The sequence below is a fragment of the Pleurodeles waltl genome, chromosome 7 (genome assembly GCF_031143425.1).
Source record: "Pleurodeles waltl isolate 20211129_DDA chromosome 7, aPleWal1.hap1.20221129, whole genome shotgun sequence".
NCBI classification, from domain to species: domain Eukaryota; kingdom Metazoa; phylum Chordata; class Amphibia; order Caudata; family Salamandridae; genus Pleurodeles; species Pleurodeles waltl.
This window is the reverse complement of record NC_090446.1, coordinates 1,221,751,913-1,221,772,142: the sequence shown is the minus strand read 5'-3', so window position 1 is coordinate 1,221,772,142 and position 20,230 is coordinate 1,221,751,913. Positions and strand designations below refer to the sequence as shown.

General features: G+C 45.2%; 1 long non-coding RNA gene across 2 annotated transcripts in view; it reads left to right on the top strand.

Annotated features, from left to right (window-relative positions):
• LOC138246120 (uncharacterized) overlaps window positions 1-20,230 on the top strand; it is a 387,722-nt gene that overhangs the window by 79,578 nt on the left and 287,914 nt on the right. The gene's annotated exons all lie outside the window — the stretch shown is intronic.

The window sequence follows — 20,230 nt, the reverse complement described above, 5'->3', positions numbered from 1 at the left end:
CTCCATAGTCCCTCTCTCACATTTATTTAATTTGTTTTTTAGCGCCTCTCTTACCAGCATAGTGTGTTAGAACACTTACATCAGTGGTTCCCAAACTTTTTCGACCTGCGGCTCCCTTCACCTATATTGGCCATTGCCCATGGCTCCCCATAATGTCACTTTCTTTTCGTGTAGGCGATGTAAGCCCAGCCTCAGGAGTACATCAATTTTTCTCCTTACAAATAATTAGGATGAAGGCGATGACGGTATTATCGTATTGGAAACAAAATAAAAATATACGTTGTTTACTTTAAGATTTTTTTTTAATCAGTTAAGTCAGAAACAATACAATATTAAGGGACAAAAATGTTTCCATGAATTAGCAACCTTTTTTGAATGTCCAAAAAATGTAGCCACATCTCCCCTCTGTGTCACACTTGCTGTCCTCCATGCACATATTTTTTTCTCTGTTTACAACGTCATTACTTTGCCTTGACCACACACACCTCACACTTCACCTTTGGAGCACACATTCTGCCTTCAATCTGGACACTTTCTCCTCTAACACTACTTAACAGTACTTGTTCATTCATCAGTGCTTAATTTGTGCTTGTTTCCGGTGCACAGCACCTGCACTTATTTTTGAGGGGCGGCACTTATTTTTTCTGCCTCAAGCATTTACTGCGAGCAAAAGACACGTATGGGAAAGACTGAGGAAGAGAAAAAATAAAATAGTGTCACAATGGGAGAAAACAGAAAGCTGCAAGAGTGAGCTGAAGGGGCAGGGGGTGGCTTTAAAATCATTGAAGAGGCTTGAGATGGTTTCAGGATTACACTGCCTCAGTATTCCGTTTTCCCACATTAAATTGCAGCAGCCACATGTTTAAGAGGAGGGCTTTGGGCACCGGCACATTTTTATTTACAAATTAAGCACTGTCGTTCACACTCCCACTCTGCAGTTTCTAAATTATTTCAAAGCCCTCAGCTTTTGATAACTGTGCTTTCCAAGTTCCACTCGGTCTGTGTACCTCCCGTAGCCGTTTTTCTGGCCTCCCAACCAAAACTGCCTTTCCTTGGCAGTAAGACTCAGTAAGTAATCTGATTTGGGCATGAAAGCGAGGGAGGACTGTGGGCCTATAATTTATTTTGGACAATTTAAATAGCATTTTTTAAACACAAATGGGGAAAAAAGGAAAGGTGTGCTTTATAATGAGAAAAGGGTGTCATGACCAACCAAAACACTGAAATAACTCATTTCTGTTTTTGTAGTTCAACAAAATAAATACAGAGGCATGGAAACAGATCATGTACTCCAGTAGTTATACTGAAAATCAGTCAAAGTAGCCCCATTACATACAATTTCATACTACTGTCTCTTTTTTAGGCGCAAACCATTCAGTAATAAAAATGTAAATATGTAAATGTGATTGTATTTAGCAGTATGCTACAAAAATTAAGAATTTTCTTTAAAATCAATGGTGCATCATAAATTTCCCCTGCAAGGCCGTGGAGTGCACGCAACTTGACCCTGACTTCTCCCTGCAAATGAACTCTGCTTTTTCCAAATACAAATTAACTCGGTTCTTTCCAAATATTTTCCTGTTTTTCGGAAGGGGGCTCCCAGGTGAATGGTTTTGTGAAGCAGCAAAGGCCATGCGAGAGGGAGCAGATAGAAACAAAGATCATTGTGAATAATGCTTTCGTTTATAAGACTCTGTAAACACTGTTATCAAAGCTGCCTAGATGCAGCATGTTTCCAAAATGCACGCGGCGCCCCTGGCAACTTCTACCGGCGCACCGGGGTGCTGCGGCGCACATTTTGGGAACCACTGACTTACACATACAGAGACAATTAATTATATGTGTGTAAATCAGAGTATAGAAAACGCTGACAAAGAGGGCTCCAAGGTGTAGGATTAACATGTCATCCATACTGGTAGGCATTCTTAAGAATGTTTGGTCTGAGAGAGCATAAATTTAGGGTTCAAAACGTAAAAAAGTGGCTAAAGTTTACTTTACTAACAATTTATTTCTACTCAAACAAACCCTTTATGCCAAACCCTTTTATTGGAAAGCCATTCCTTATTCAAGTTTGGTATGGCTCTGGGATTATCCCGACTGTAGCTCACTCAGGCCCCATTGGCATTACCTGTCTTTTCATGATGTTACATGGCCACCACTGCCCTGAGTGTTGGATATGAAGGCTAGTTTGATTCGCTCCATGTGTGTACCACAGTAGTATGTTGAGTGACTTTATGGTTTTTCTGTTGTTGAGAGGGAGAGTGTGGAAAGTTTACTGCAATATGGAGTATTCTGTTTGGACATAAATGGAAGGCGGTTCCTAGTTGATGTCAACAGATATGAGGCTAACTGTGTATTGACTTTGTGCAGGACAAAAAGCTTATGTTTCCACACATGAACAGACATGTTATTATTGATTTGTATTAATAATTATGACACATGACAGACAGAAAATCAGGCTTAGATTGTGACAATGTTAACAAGGAATGTCAGACGGTTGAATACCCCTCACCCCCCACCCACCTCCTACACCCCATGAGGTCTGAAATGTGGTAACCTATTTAGAAATACATTCCATTGATATTGCGTTCATTTTGGGAAATGTATCTTACTTCACATAAAGCTACAGCTAAAACAAACAGAATAAAAGGCATATGTTACAAAGTACCCTACCGTTCCCAAGCCAGAAGAGTACTTATGTGGGTGAGAAAGAGTATATATGGCATGCCCTTAAAACTACTATAGATCCTTATGAGAGATATGTGCTGCTGTTGGGTGAGATAGAAAGTGAACAAATACTACTGGAAAATGTATAAAGTCCAAATAATGATGAAGCTCTTTTCTTTACTGCACTCCAGCAGAGTAATACTGCATTTGATTTTGTTGCAATGATTTAGGCTGGCGATTTTAATTGCATCCTAGACCTGAAACGCGATAGATCCAGAAGAGTAACCAGATGACTGCCAACAGCAGCTATGGAAATAAAAAGTGTTACACAACAAGAACACCTTTTCAATACATTGAGACACAGAAATAAAGAGGGTAGGACATTTGTATTGTATTTAACAGTACAAGACTTGTCCTTCCAGATAGAATACATGTCCTCCAGAGAGGTGGCCACTTGGGCGCAGTCCAGTGTACATCATACTCCCACATACCCAGAGCACACCTCATTACAGAATGATGTAGAGCTTCCTGACAAGTATGTTCCATGCTTTTCTTCATGATTCCCATTGGAGGCGCTCAAGACACTGTGGGGGTTATTCCAACTTTGGAGGAGTGTTAATCCGTCCCAAAAGTGACGGTAAAGTGACGGATATACCTCCAGCCATATTACGAGTTCCATAGGATATAATGGACTCGTAATACGGCTGGTGGTAAATCCGTCACTTTTCCGTCACTTTTGGGACGGATTAACACCTCCTCCAAAGTTGGAATAACCCCCTGTGTTTCAAGCTGAAATCATTTTACACTCCTCAGATGCCAGCAGCATCACACTACTAACAGCATCAACTTCCTAAAAGCTGCATTTTCAGAACAGTGACTTAAAATCTGACTCCAAACTTAACATTCCTATATGCAACCAATTGAAAGTTACCACTTATTAAATGTAATAGGGTAACACAATGTTATCTAATTGGAGAGGTAGGCCTCACAGTAGTGGAAATTAATTTAGGAGTTTTTACTATCAGGACATGTCAAGCATAAAAGTACATGTCCAACTTTTTAAATACACTTCACCCTGCCCTCTGGGCTGGTCAGGGCCTACCTTAAAGGCAACAAATGTATTAAAGAGGGAGGCTTGGACTTAATTCACAGGCCCCTTTATTTAGGCACTTTCAAGTAAATTAAGTGTGCCATTTGGGTGTAAGCCAATTTTACCATGTTTAAAGAGATGAAGCACTTTAACACTGGTTAGCAGTGGTAAATGAGCAGAGTCCTAATGCCAGCAACAACAGGAGGAAGGAAAGCAAAGGGTAAAGGGGACACCATGCCAAGGATGTCAGATCTAACAGCTCTGCTCCAGGTAATATTCATACACTGTTCAATCACCAGGGGAGAGCCAGAGGAAGAATACCAAAATATGTATTTTTAACAGAGAACATGTATCACAAAAAGGTATTCAGGTTTCAAATTGCTTCACACTGCAATCTGCTACAAATGGTCACCTGATTGGTTCAAAAACAAATTAGAGTAATCACCTCACTCAGAACTTATTGTGGCATGCTTCATCATTTGTGACTTCCCCACACCAGAGTAATACATTTCCACTCTGGAAAACTAACCCTTGTAGGGTTTGCTTGAGATTTTTTGATCAGGATAATAACAGGGCCCAGGGGTAACATAAAAATATCTGAGGGTAAATCCAAAGGTTTTCTTTTTATTCACAGGTACCCTTGATTTGATTAAAATTGGTGTATGTGGGTATATGGTGGATTACAATGATTTGCCTAACCACATATGAATGTCAACATGTTTCAACTGGTAATGAAGTGTGTATCGATCAATGGTTTTATTCAGGGCTTGGGATCTCCATGTCTACTGCATACATACCATAGCATGTGAATGAGGTATAAGGCTCTCATACCTTTCTTTGGTACTCCATCAGTGATAATCAGTTTAAGGATACTCAATGGATACATTAACAGGATAGGGGGCATCTCCTCTGCAGTGACACAGTCAGTGGTGCCTTCTAAACAAGCTCCTATCCACCATATGGTCTATCTCGTGACAACTGAATAACTACAGAAAGAAAGTATTTGAACCAATCAGGTGACCATGTGTAGCACATTTTAGTGTTATTTCGCAAACCTAGTACCTTTTTGTGATGCACAAATACACAAACACTCTCACCGCATCAACTCACCAAGCAATATTTATTCATAAATGGAAGACATTGAATGAACATTTGTTAACATATGCTACCAGGTATTCACAAAATAATACCTAATTGACATGATTGATTTTCCTGTAATGTGCATAATTGTGTGCCACAACTACATATACTTACATAGTAGTAAACCCCACACAAGAGATTGGGAGTGAGAAGATCAAGGTGTAAATTGCCTTGAAAGTTTGTAATCATCAACAGACTCATCAGTTTGTGCCCATTCATGAACTCCTTTCACTCACTGTGAAGATGGTTGGAGATTTCCCCTGGCAAAGGGCTAGAGTATAGCCTTTTCCAGTGAGGGAATGGAAAGAAGCGAACAAACATTTTGCATGAAGTGCAGGGGTTGAGGGGGGCATGGCCAAGCCGTCGAACATGGCGGACGTGAGCTGATAGAGCTCCGCGCCGCTCCCGGCTTATCCGTCACCACTTGAGGGGACAGAGGAGCTGCGTTGCCCTGAGGGCGGTCGGACCGGGGCCCGTGCAGCCCTGAAGCCTGTCGGGGTGAGAGCCGACCTTCTGCGGCCTGGAGGTGAGGGGACAGTAGGCCGGGTTGCTCGTGCTGCCATGTGGTGGTGAGCTGGTGGCCCCGGCAAGCGAGCCCGGCCTGTCCCATTATCCTGGGTGTCTGCGGGAGAAGAAGATCTGTGGGGACCTTCGTGGCCAGCTGTTTGCCAATAACAAGGAGGACGCCACGTGGGGGACCACGCTCGGTGCTGATCCCTGCGGAGCCAGTTGCAACTAGGGGTCGGTGGTGCAGAGTTGGGAGCAGTCGCTGGATTTCCTGACTGGTGTCAGGTTGTGCTCCCTTTGGTGGCAGGTTACTCGCTTGGTCCTTTTGCCCCACCTGAGGCCGATTAAAGGTAAGGAACAGATACAGCAGGCAACGAGGGGGTGAGTGGAGGCTTGGGAGCAGGTGGAAACTCCTCGTGTCCTGGAGCATGGCGGGGACGGGGCGTTTGCACTCTGGTGCCAGAGCTGGGAGATCACAGGACTCAGTGGTACAGGACAGCCAGAAACTAGATGCAGTTCTTGCTACAGTGGAGCGCATTGGAGATTCGTTGGAGCGCGCCTGCACATCGCTGGAAGCCAAGGTAAACAAGGTGGCAAGCGACCTTGTCCTGCTGCATGCCGACCATCGCAAGTTGATGGACAAAACTGGCGAGATTGAGGCGAAGGTAGATGAACTGACGCCGACAGCCTCCCGTCTGAAATCGGATATGGAGGATGTGCAGGCCCGTGTAGCGGAGTTGGAGCGTCGGGTGGAAGACGCGGAGGGAGGCTCCAGGAGGAACAATATTCGAGTGGTTGGCTTGACGGAGGGCACCGAGGGCCAGGATCCAGTGGCCTAACCGGAGAATTGGCTGCAGGGGCTGGTGCCGGCGGGCGGGCGGGCTTACTCCTTTCCTCTCTGTGGAGCGTGCCCATCGGATTCCTGCGCGGCCGAGACCGCCGGGGAGTGCTCCTTGCCCACTTATTATCCGCCTCCTCCACTACGCAGACAGAGAAGTTATACTGCAAAACTGTGAGGGCCGCTTTGCCTCTTCGGGTGGACTTTGCGCAGATCTTACTATTCCCAGAATATACCCTAGCGGTACAGAGGGACCGGGCCTCCTACCTGCCTTTGAAAAGTAAGCTCAGATCTCTCGGCTTAAATTACTCTTTGCTATTCCCTGCCAAGCTGCGTGTCGTGGCGGAGAACAAGTCGCATTTCTTTGCTACACCTGAGGCAGCGTGGGAGTGGCTTGAGTCAACGGGCCTGGCCTTGGGTGGTGCTGTAGAGCGGACTGTGCCGGTGCCTCGAGGCAAGCATAGCGGGGCCAGACGTGTCCGGAGGAGAGGTGAAATCCGTGCTGGGCCTGTGGCGTGCACACCAGACTTGGAGCAACTGATAGAAGAGAGAAGGGAAGCGATTCACTCTGCTGCGGCTATCAGCGCGTCCCCGCTGGCGTCAGAGTCGGACACTGAACTTTTGCAGCCGCCCAGTGACGGACCTGTTACGCCAGACTGCCTATCGGAGTAGGGCCTCGTTGGGGGCCCGCCTGTGACGCCGGCCACTGCGGACAAGCTCTTTTAAAGGATCCTCGAGCTGTGTTGGGAAATTGTACATTGCTGGAACTGTCCATCTGGCTAGTAGTGTGTGCTGGACTTACATTAGTATGATTCAGGAAATGAGCGGGTGGTGGATCTGGTTGTTGAATGTGGGCGTCCAACCTTGTGTAGCTGCGTGTGTGGCTCCTGGCGCGGTGTCTGCCCTCGCGCGCTGCGTGCCCTTGTGGTTGAAAGGTGTGAACTTCCTCTTATGTCCCCCCCTTTTTCTCTTATCCGCTATAGCCGGACAGAATGGCTTGTGTTTGGATTGCTTTTCTGTGGGATTGGCCTACCCCATACTCCTACTAGTGGAGACACATAATGTGTGGTTGTGTGGTTGCACGCTACTGTTTTCGTGGTTGGGTTTGGGCGGTGACCTGTTGTCTATCTGCTCTGATGGTATTAGTTATGTCTTGGTTCTGCTGGAGGGCATCTACTGAGTACCCGACCGATGGTAGGGAGAAGGTTAATGTTGATGTGGCACTGTGCGGAGGGGCGAGGTGGTGGTGGATGAGGCATGTCTTCATACACTGCAATTACCTGGAACGTGAGAGGCATACACACCCCCAAGCGCTGATACGCTATCTATTTCTATCTTAGAAGGCACTCAGTCCACTTGGCTTTTCTGCAGGAGACGCACCTGGGGGGGTTGGAGATTCCCCGGTTGCGTCGACGCTGGAGAGGGCAATTGTATGCGGCATGTCACTCGGCGTATGCTAGGGGCACATTAATTTGGATCAGAGCTGGCACTCCCTTTGCGGCGGAGGAGCAGATCGCGGACCCGCAGGGTAGATTTGTGTTGGTTTGGGGGAGGCTGGCAGGTCATGCTGTAGTGGTAGGTTCTATATACGCTCCAAACGTGGACCAGACTTCTTTTCTGCATGGACTGTCTCAACATTTGGCGGGCTGGAGTGATTTTCTATGGCTGTTGGGTGGAGACTTCAACAGTGTGCTTGATGTTGATCTGGACCGCTCCTTTCCTCCTTTGCCCACGTCCCCGGTGGTGGCTGCCACGCGTGGTTTGGTGACCTGGACTCAGAAATGGCAATTGGTAGATATATGGTAGCATGCGGGCGACAGGGTCTATTCCTTCTACTCTGCCCCGCACTCCCTCCATGTGCGTTTAGATAGAATGCTCTTCACTCCGAACTTGGCCTCAGTAATAGTGAATACGGACTGCTTGGGGCGCTCGCACTCGGATCACAACCCTCTGCTTGTGAGCCTGAGTTGGGAGTCCTCCCGCACGGCTGTTCCTACTTGGAGGCTGAGGCCGGAACTGTTAGAAGACGCTGCTTTCAGAGCGTCACTGAACGCTGCGATCCTGGAACATTTCGAGCACAATGATGGCACTGCTTCGTCGGGTTTGGTAGAGTGGGATGCATTAAAAGTTTTTATCCCGGGGCACTGCTTGGGAACTCAATGTAACTTGCGTCGTTCCATTGAACGCGACCTGACTTGGGTGGAATGTGTTTTGCTGCGACCGGAGGGGGAGGTGGCTGGCAGTCAGACCGAAAATTCGATGTTATCAGCGGAACGCGATGAACACCTGTCGCTGCTCGAGCGCCTGCGATGTTTTGAACTCATGCTTCAGCTGATAAAGCGGGTAAACTGCTGGCTTGGTTGATCTGTCGAGATTGTGAGAGGGGACCGACAGTGGAGATCCGCTCGCGGGGACTGGTATACGCGTCCGGGGAGATACAGGCTGAGTTTACGAGGCATTACAGGGCACTCTATGCCTCGGGGATGCCTCCCATGGGCAATCCCTGCAGCGAATTTCTCGCTGAGGTGGAGCTTGCGTGTTTAGAGGAAGAACAGATGGAGGCACTTGAGGCGCCTCTTGATCTTGAGGAGATGAAGTCCAGTATTCGTGAGCTCGCATCTGGTAAAACGCTGGGCCCTGATGGTTTGCCAGTTGACTTCCACAAGGCCTTCGCACTGCAATTCGCACCCAGGTTGCCTCGGGTGTACGAGGAGGCTGAGCGGAGGGGTTGTCTGTCAGACACTCAGAGGGAAGCGTTGTTGGTCTCCCTTCCTAAGCCTGGGAGGGACCCAGCAGAAATGGGATCGTACCGGCCCCTAGCAATGCTAAACACCGACTATAAAATATTAGCCAAGGCGCCTTGCGCCGAGTGTGCCAGACCTGGTCCACCCCGATCAGAACGGGTGTGTGCCGGCTAGAGACACCTCACATAATATTAGAAGGTTGTTCCGGGTCATGCAGTACGTGAGGCGGGATTGGCTGAGGGCGGGTTGCCTTGTCCTAGATTTGGAGAAGGCCTTTGACTCCCTAGAGTGGCACTACCTGTTTAGGGTGTTGCAGCAGTTTGGTATGGGGCCATCCTTCATTCGCCTGGTTAAACTGTTATACACCAAGCCGCAGGTCCGGGTGAAGCTGGTGTTCGTGATATCGGAGCCAATCCGAGTGTGCAGGGGCACGAGGCAGGGCTGTCCTCTCTCACCGCTGTTGTTTTCACTTGCCATGGAGCCTCTGGCGGTGGCCCTGGGTAGAGAAGGGAATGACTGGGGTATCACATAGGGGACGGCCTGCACATAGTGTTGTTGTATTCTGATGACCTCCTTCTGTACTTTAAAGATGTCACGCAGATCCCGTCGGAGATTGGGTTGCTGCTACAACACTTTGCGATGATATCTGGCCTCAAGATCAATTGGTCTAAGTCGTGCCTCTTCCCATTTGATCCTGGGCTCGCGGATCCTTGGCTTAGTCTGGCTGGGAGTCCTGTTCCGTGGCAGTCATGCACGTTCCGATATCTGGGCATCCGAATCTACCATCGCGAGAAGGATCTGATTGATGGCAACCTCACAAGAGCGGTGTCTTCGATCAGATCTCAAATGGCCTTTTGGAGGACACTACCGTTGTCAGTGGCGGGCAGAATAGCACTCTTGAAGATGGTAGTCCTGCAGCGCCTTTTGTACTTTTTTTCCAACCTCTCGCACTATGTTCCCCCTGGTTCCTTTAGAGCCCTTGAGACGGGGCTGAGGGACTTTATCTGGAATGGCGGCAGATGCAGAGTTGCCCTAAAGAAGTTGTACCTACCGCCCGACAGGGGCGGACTAGCAGTCCCTAATCTGGAGCACTACTACCTGGCAGCCAAGCTTCAGTGGGTATCCAGGTGGCTGGAGGGTGTCCAGCTCGCTGACACGGCATCGGAGTGGGATCCCTGGTCACTACTGCAGATTCTGCATTTATTCCATCCTCTCACGCGTGCGCCGACTCCGCGACAGCTGTTCCTCAAGGTAGCCTATAGATGTTTTCATAGATCCCTCTGGCTCACGGGGCGGGTGGTCCCGTTTGCGCCGGCCCTGGCGCTGTCAGGCACGCCACGGGGTCCCAGGGTCACGTCAGACTCGGAATTATGCACGTGGCACAAAGTGGAACTGTGTACATTGGGCGATCTTTACGAGGATGGTCAGCTGCTCCTGTTCACTAGGCTCCAGGAACTGGGGTTGCCGCCTGGTCAGTTCCTACTGTACAGTTCCTTGTTGCGAGCCCTGAGGTCCAGATGGGGAGATATCTCGGTGGCTCCCCCCACACATCTGCTGATTCAATACTTACAGGTGATGGGTCGGGGTTGACGCTTGATTAGCTGGCTCGCTGATGCGTTGCGAACTCATACTGTCCAAGAGAGTGACGCGCTGCTTGCGGCCTGGGAGGAGGATGTGGGCGGTCCAATCGCAGAGGCGCAGTGGAAGTTATCTCTTTCAGGCCACCTTAACATACCCCATAATTCCAGATTTAGGCTAATCCAGTTCTACATAGTTCACAGAGCCTACCTTATTCCAGCCCACGTGAATAAATACTTTGCCCGCCGGGACGCGGCTTGTCCCTGGTGCCACGGAGTTGGCGTAGATTTTCTGCACATGGTGTGGTCCTGTCATAGTTTGTGTTCCTACTGGAGGGTGGTAATCGACAATTTGTCGGACTGCACAGCTCTGCGGGTTCCTTTCACCTGGGAGGCGTGTATACTGGGATTATTCCCTAGAAGTAAGCGGCATAGAGCGGAGGTGCATTTCACAGACCTGGGACTTATCGTGGCAAAGCGACTGGTGGCTCGTAGGTGGAAATCACCGGACCCCCCGCTGGTGCAGGCTTGGAGACGCTCTCTCGAGGTATGGGCAGGGGCTGAGGGAACAGCACTGAAGAGGGAGGAGGTGTTGGGGCTGCGCCAATTTCCGTTGTCGGCTGGCAGGAAGGAGCTGATGTTGCGGAGAGGAGGGAGGAGCTGATGTTGCGGAGAGGAGGGAGGTTCAGACTAGAACGAATGAGAGTCCATTAAAGGTGTGGTGCACTTTGATGGGGGAATATGTGTGTGAGCTAGCGGGATTTGACGCAGTGCTGGAAGACGGAAAGGCACAGTTTGCTGGATTTGGCGCCCGGCTCAGCCCCTCTACCGGCATGCCGGATTGATGCAGATTAGTCCTCGGCCCGATCGGGAAGTGATTGTATGGGAAATAATTGTATGGATGTCAGTAACCAGCAGTTGTTATTGTTTGTACGGTTTGTTTATAAAATGTTTATAGCATCTGCCTCCTCTGCAATGACACTTGAGCTGCAAAATCTGCGATGGGAGTAATGGTGCAATAATGGGTGTTGTCAAGTGACGCACTCACCAAACGGTTCTCGGCAGCTTATTATCCTTTCAGGCCGCAGCTGTAAGCCATGTTGGTACCAGTGGGGTATTCCTGATAAGAATGTGCTGTTGGACCCAATTTGTAGATGGTTCAGAGGACGAGCCTAAAACCTGGGCTATCATTGGCTACGTTGCCTGGTATATTGCACTAACCTGTTATTATCCAGCCGAGTGGTTATTTAGTGGCAGCGACACTACACAATGCATTATGTTTAAATGTCAATGGTTTATAATTATGATGCAATGTTGTGATAAAATGCCAATAAACAGATTCATGAAAAAAAAATGAAGTGCAGGGGTTGAGGTTTTTGCATGGACAAAAAAACTGCATTTGCAATTTAGGCTGCCTTTTTCTATTGCAGTGCTGTAATATGCATTAAACTCCGCAGTGGGGAAGTAGGAACTCAGGAAAATGCCCCATGAAAATCACATCAGTACTCCTGGAAAGCTAATGCTGTCACAACCTTCAAGTGGAAATGTAGGAAAAGCAAGTGATCCAATTCATAAATGTACATACATGACTAGCAGTTATTGGACATATGTAGATTTACAAGTGGCGGTGTGCTATGCGGAATCCGTGTAATATGTTTTTCCTTAATTTTGAGAAACTTCAGCAACATTGCATGTAATTATGAGTAACTTTGCAAAATGCTAATCCATCAGTTAGAGCTATATTTTAGAGCGAGATCTCATTTTGCACTACACAATTTCAAAAAATAAAAGCACTGCGAACAACAGCTGCACACATTCTGTTGTTCCATGTGTTCGCTGTAAATTTAAACCAGAAATGTCATGTTCATTGTCATTTTTACTGTGAACTGGATGTAATTAAACAAAATGTTGTAATGGTGGCATTTCAGGAATTTCATTAAGCAAGCGCATTGTGGAATTCCTGAAATCACATGAATTTTTGCTGGCTTAATTTAAATTTCATCCGAGCTTATTTACAAGAATTCTTTCATAAGAGGGCCTTACTTCTCTACTCTTGGTAGCCCACATGCACAAACATAGATATACTCTGAATGTTAACTATAGCTAATTTCCAGAATAATACACTGTTGCATAGCTTTACTCCCATACGCACTCATACTTTCTAAGCATTCTTTAACTTATAGGTAGCATTTAGTCATCTAACTGACAAAATGGGTCAGATACCAGATTTGTTTTATCCTGCCTGTTATCACTTAGCCAAACCCGTCACAACACCAATGATCAAGTTACATTCCCTAATAAAAAGCAGATAATGTCATAAAGAAAATGAAACACTGTAGAAAGTATTTTGTTACAAGCACAAAGTTAGATTTTGGCTACATTGAGCCATAAACGGTTCAAAATAGATTTTGGCTCCATTGAGCCATAAAAGGCACAAAATATGTCATATCAGTTAAATAAAAGCCAACAATTGCATAGTCATGCATTCATAAAAAAAGTGTAAACACATTGTTTCTTTAAAATACAATTCATCAGTGCAAGAATACATTAATCAAAAAATAAGATTTTGCTAAGAGCAAGCCACGAACCCTGAATCTAATACCGGCCTTTATACATATGAAGCTAAAAATATGCAAAAACAATGTTTGTTTCTTTAACAGAACATTTGATCTAATATGTCATATTGGCGATAAATACCTCCAAGGTTAAGAGCACTATGGGATCCCAAATGTTGGTTTTACTCATCCCCGGAGCTGTGGCAATCCCTAAAATCAAAGATTCTACAAAGGGGCTTGGTCCGACATAAATATCTCCCAATATAGGCTTTGTAAATATTTTAGGAACGCAACAAGTCCCCCAACTCTGATAAAGTGCCTTTTAGTTGCTAAGCTAATGAGTACATAAACAGTATTTACTTATTTGTTAGGGTCCTTGATCTAAAGTGCCATATTGCCGACAAATACCTGGCAACTGAAACCACAAAGTGAATCGTTTGTGTCTGTTTTACACACCCTCGAGGCTGTGTAAAAATCTATAAAGTTAGCAAAGGGTCTTAATCCATTTTGAACATTGTTTTTTGAATGCCTTACAAAAAATAGTATAAATGAAATTCTCATAATTTTTGCATTTCAAATTGGATTAGAAAGTATATTTAACTCACTGACTCATCTTGCCTTCAATAATTTTGAAAAAGCAGACATTTTTGTAAGAAAATTGAATATTAGTTGGGGGGGGGTTTGAACCCACCAAAAATATTCATAGTCCTTGTCAGAGTCCCTTTAGCTCAACCAAGAGGCCCGCCAAATGGCCCTTCAAATCACTTCTGAGGTTCTGGGTTCAAGGTAAGCAGGTTCAGTCTTCCTTCAGCTTCTTCTGACAGCAGGACATTCGTCCTTTGTATTCTTCACAGGAGTGTTCCGAGGAGAGGTTGGTGGGTTCCGCTATTATTCTCAATGCCAGCCTTTGGGTAGAGGGCAAGCCCCCATTGGGTTTGGTGTCAGCTTGACTAGACAGACAAAGAGGAGGCAGGCCTAAGTATGAGCTTCATCTGCCAGTGACAATGTAGACATCTTTCGAGACTCAGGAGGGAACTGGGCACAGCCATCAGGCCATCCTGTCAAGGAAAGAGTCCCTCTTCCCGTGCCCAGGGTCCTTTCTCCACTGCCTGGGAGCAATGCACATTTAACACAGGGGGACCATCAGTGGTTAATGACAATTGGACACTGGCAGGTCAGCCTTTTGGTTTCAGTCTGGAAAATGACAACATTCTAAAGTGTCATTTCAAACACAGTAATAGAAAGTCTGACTTGTCTTTTATATTGGATTTTATAATACTACTGAAATGAGTCATTGAACTATTTGTCCACCTACTCCTAAATTGAATTTTTCACTTATTAAAGGTAATAGTGTAAACCTGTTTACATTTCTGGGAGAGCCTGACTTGCCACAGTGAAAAATGACTTTGAAGGTTTTTCACTGCCAGGCCTTATGTTGATTAAATGTCTTCACCTACCGAGAATTGAATATGTTCACAAGGGTGAACCTAGCTATCCTTACATGTGTTAAGGTTGATGTTCAAAATAGGTACCAGCTTGCCATCTTGGTAAGTCGACTGGAACATTTCAACAAGATAACAGCATATCTGACATTCTGGGTGCAGGTTTGTGGCAAATTATCTGGTTCTGAATGATCACCCCAAGTTTTTGCCTTTTCCTGGGCCCTATTTTTTCTGATATTCAAACTTGGTGCCCACAGACACTGCTAATTAGTGCCACGTTTCCTGTGGTCTGGCCCTGAAATAGTACTTGCTATAGAAATCGGTCTATTATTTGATTGTCTTCGAGAACCACTGGAGATGACACTATGTAGCTGGTGTGGATATTATATGTCATATGTGAACTCAGTGTATTTGTACATCACCTATATACATTACAAAAATACATGTCTGCCAGAAGTGCCACTGAGCTCTGGCTGGGCTGCAGTTGCAGTGTGCCATAGAGACACACTGCATTGAAAAGTGTCTTTGCAATGCAGGAATAGTCCATTTTTATATTCTCATGAGTGACTCTTAAAATGGTCCCCATTAGCCCACAGGGCAAGGTGGTAATGTATAAAAATAGGGCACTCTATGTACTGGGGTTAGTGAGCTCTTACAGCTATATAAAATCCTAAACACATGTTTGCTGTGTAGGCTTTGCTAGAATTTTCCCTTCCCTTTAGATCTTGATATCTTAAATCCACTGGGGAAAATGCTAGAAAGCTGCTTCAAAGTCATTTCCATGTATTTATTAAAATTTGATTTAATGGTGAAATCAGATTTTTGATACTATAAGTGGAAAAGTAATTGAAATGTTCTGAGACTACCTGAGCCAATACTGGCTTAAATCCACATCTGTCATTAATCACATTCCAGAGTTAGAACATACATACGTAGCTGTGGAACGCATCAAACTAGGGGAGTGGTTAAGGAGTGGAGAAGAAGGCCAGGATAGTGGCAGATGGTTCTACCATCTTGAAGCATGGACTTGCTGGGTAATTCAACAGTAAGCCAAAGAGGAAGTGCTGCACAGAAATTAGGGAACTGAAAGAACCTATTTAGGACTTGGAGGTAGAATTTTTCCAAAAGCTAGCAAGGGCATTGAACAATTCTGGCAATCAGCACTCCTGAGAACATTCCTGGTCATGGTGATACTCCATCTGAAGATGAACATGCTGCTGGAAGAAAACACATGATTCCTGGCTCATGAGCCTTGCTGAAAGAGGACTCACTCTGTGACTCAAGGACTCCTAAATCCAACTAGAACCCACAGACTGCAAATGTTCTCAAAGGTGTCCTGTTTGACCCAGGTGATCATAAAGGACTGAACCCTGTAGGACATCATAACTGAGGTGTCATATAAGTTTCTTTCTATTGCAACTCTGTGCATTTGTTGATATTTGAATTGCCTCCCTCAGTTTGTCCCTGCCTCATAGAATGTAGAATGCTGCCTTTGAATCTGGACTGCATACTGGAGGCTAGCTTAGAAGTGAGTGGGTGGATTTGTTTTCCCTCTACAATAAACTTGGATATATTCTATACATTCTGTCCTGGATTCATATGAGTACAACTTCATATTGATGAGGATGGGATACCCCAGGTGTGCCTGCAACTTTAAACAAGATACATATAAGGAAAGGAAACTTCAACACGTCGTGGTGGGACAACTCTGCTTTGAATTGCTCTGCTTCACCACGTCATGGTGGGATATCCTGCTTTCAAATTTCTACTGCCAAAGGTAAGTTTTTTTGGTTTACAACATTGCCCTACATTTTGATTTTGGGCTTGTTTTGTGAATATTTTCCCACTTCGTATCTTCATGTGCTTGCTCATTTAGGGCCAGATGTAGCATGCATTTTGCATGGTGCAAACTGCGAAAATCGCAGTTTGCGCCATGCAAAATGCTGATTGCGATGCTCATTCACAATTTGCGAGTCGGTACTGACTCGCAAATTGTGAATGCGACTCGCAAATAGGAAGGGGTGTCCCCTTCCTATTTGCGACTCGCATCGCTATGCTAAATTGCTTTGTGACCGCGAATGCGGTCGCAAAGCAATTCGCAGTTACAATTTGCAAAAGGGACGGGACCCCTTCCCCTTTGTGAATGTTGCCAAAAAGTGTTTTTCAGACCAGGCAGTGGTCCAATGGACCACTGCCTACACTGAAAAACCGAAACCAAATGGTTTTGTTATTTTTTTTATTTTGCAACTCGTTTTCCTTTAAGGAAAACGGGCTGCAAAATAAAAAAAAAAACTGCTTTATTTAAAAAGCAGTCACAGACATGGAGGTCTGCTGACTTCAGCAGGCCACCATCCCTGTGAGTGCAGGGACTTGCTAAGGGGTTGCATAATGCGACCTACCTCATTAATTTTAATGAGGTGGGTCTTTGCGACCCCATAGCGACTCGCAGACGGTGTCTGAGACACCGTTCTGCATCCGATTTTGCGAATCGGAAATTGCGAGTCGCACCGACTCTCAATTTCCGATTCGCAAAATCGGAAAATGCTACATCTGGCCCTTAATTTGTAGTTGAGCGCGCTTACTTACTTGGTGGTTCGAGGCCCCCGTCTGTGGGAGCTGTGCTCATGATGATTCAGCATTTACAGCCACATTGTTTGCTCTTCGTTTGTGAGCACCATGCTTTGGGATTTTGACGGTCACATATAAGTATTACGTTGACCACTGCTGACTGTTATCACTGCCTGGATGTATTCTGAGGTGATGCTTGGCAACCAACGTCAATGGTGTACTCAACGGAGTTCAGCTTGTGCACCTGCGCTACGTTTCATTGTCAGTTTCCAATGTGCTCAGTCATTGTGCTTTGGCTTATTGCTTAACAACCGCTACGCGTCTGGTGAATTCCTCATTTATTTACACTTCATGGAAAATATTCAAGCATGCTGATGCAAATATAATTAGAAGCTATGTCAGCAAAATTTTACCAGTTCCCGTTCCTTCACAATTCACATGTGAATTTGGATTTTAATGTTTAAAATGTACCATTTGCAGCTTTTATACTGAGAACCTGGAACTTATTTCTTAAGCAAGAAAATCCTTGTAAGTGTTGTGGCACAACCCTTGATTATTAACAATGTTCTTAAAAGATTTTTTTTTTTTCATTTCCTGGTTTCCGTTTCTCATTCTTTTTTGTTTTATGTGGAATTGTATGTCTAACATTTTTATTCACAGGTTTGATGAAGTAATTCCTGAGGAGATTAATTGTTTGTGGTACATATTGCGTTTTGCTAAGTTTCTCCCATCATGTAGAATGTATCACCCCTTACATTTTTTCTGGCTTCACCAGGAGAACCAGTGCTTGCTTAGGGCAAGTGGGAAAAAGTGTTCATTAATTACCTGAAAGTGTCTAGCTGGAATCTGTCACCTGAGACTATGTCACTTCACTGTCTGGGAGCTGAAGGGCAATAGGTTTTTGAAAACCTTCCAGAACCTGAAGTGCACAAGAAAGGTGATGGTAATCTTGTACGGAATTAATTTGAGAAAGCTATTAAGTGGGTTGGACGATCATTACTTACCTAAAACCTCTATTATTTTACAGAGATTTTATTTTGGTAGAGGAAAACAAGGTTCAGATGAGTCCGTGGAAGATTTTCTTACTACCTTAAGCAAATTAGCTTCTTTGTGTAATTTTGGTGTGAATATCGAAGCATGGACAAGGGATCAATGTATGTTGCAATGTAACTCAGGCAAAATTAGGAAAGAATTATGGACCGAAAATTATCCCACATTGAGTGAGGTCATTTTGATAGCCAAAAGAGTAGAGCACTCTTTGTTGTGCATAAAAGAATTACAGAAAAAACTGATCTTTCTTAAGCTGTACCCAGAAAAAAAACTTCAATGGCAATGCTGATACTAAGAATGTACTCTTCAGGTGTAGCAGCAGTGCTTGTCATTTTGCAAATTCCAAAGATTGTCTAGCTATCAAGGCAATCTGCAAACATTTTATAAAAAGGGGATGCTTTCCCAACTGTTGCAAGTCATAAAAGAGAATATCAATGAATTAGACTTGGATGCTAATCAAGTTGTATTACAATTAGTGATAATGTCAGTTGTGTTTCTGGTGTAGCATGCAAGTATCCCTCCGATAAGTTGTATATCAATGGGATTCAGATCACCATGATGATGGACTCTTGTACCAAGTTGTCTCTCACATCTGACTCCCATTTGCAACATATTTTCAAGGTAAAATTACATTAGGAGATCCTGATGTTACCCCTTATAGAATGTATTGGTTATTTTCTAGCTACAATAGTATTACAAGTTAATACCATAGAAGGTAAAATATATGTTCCTGTCAAAGGAGACATTATCTTGAGCTGGCCTCGTCAAAAGGTGTTACGAATTTATCTGGATCCCATTGCCACACCTCAACTCCAAGTTCAAAAAATCAATACTGGAGAAACAAATCCATCTAATTTCAAGGTTGACTTTCTTAAAGAATTTCAAAATGTTTTCTTGGATAAGATTGGCTGTGTTAGGAGATATGTGCATCACATTTAACTTAAAAAGGATATGATACCAGTATCTCGTAAAGTGAGAAATGTACCGATTCATCTACAAGAAGCGGTCAAGCAGGAGGTGGACTGTTTGTCTTCTGAGGGTATAATTGAGGCAGTAGAAGCTTCTGAGTGGCTTTCTCCTGTAGGTGTGGCCACCAAAAGCTCAGTGGAGAACAGACTTTTCATTGATTTGAGGAAACTTAACAAGCAAGTGGTAGAGAGTAAATTTCCCCTTCCAAATCTCATGGAGATAGTGAACATACTTAGGGACAGAGGGCGAAAGTCTTATCTACCATGCATCTCACATATTTACGAGTTTGGCAGTCAGTGGACCACCCCGCTGGAGATGGCTGCTGCACCGCCGCGGGCCCAGCGGTATAAACCGCCATATTACGAGTACTGGTAAGGCACCTGCATAACACAGTCAAATTTCCATGTGGACCGCCACTGTGGATGACTACTGTTACCGGCGGAAGGCGCTTTCAGTCCGGTGGTGAGACAGTTTCCACCCACCGTATTACAATGTTGCACACCTCCAGGACTTCTGGTGCGGTAGAACCAGCCCGAAAAACATGATGAAAATTAACAACATGGAAGGAAGCACTCACCTTCTGGAACACATGCATATCTGTAGGCGCCATGGTACGCAAATTGCAAGTCTTCCCAATACTCCTGCTGTTCATTGACATCCAGGAACAGCGACGCCGACATAGACACTAGCTGTAAGTACCCCAGAATAGCACACACTGGAGGGAAGGACATTAGTACACACACCCAGGCACAAATGCACAGTCACCATGCACACATGCACAAGAAAAGCCAGGACAAGTGATGTAGCAGCAACACTAACAGTGCCGTTTTAGATGAATATTATTTGTAAGGATAAAAGCGTGATGAATAAAACTATGTACAGAATGCCACAAGGGGCGGTACATCACTGTCCAAATGTCCCGGGCACACTGGGCATATAAGGACTGCCCAACTTGTCTCCTGACTGCAATGTGCAGACCTCCACACAGCAGGGGCATCAATGGGACATGCGGGGACCTCAGGGATAGGGGGGTGATCATGCTTTGGATGGGGGGGGTCCCTCCTCCTGCCACTAGGCTTCCCC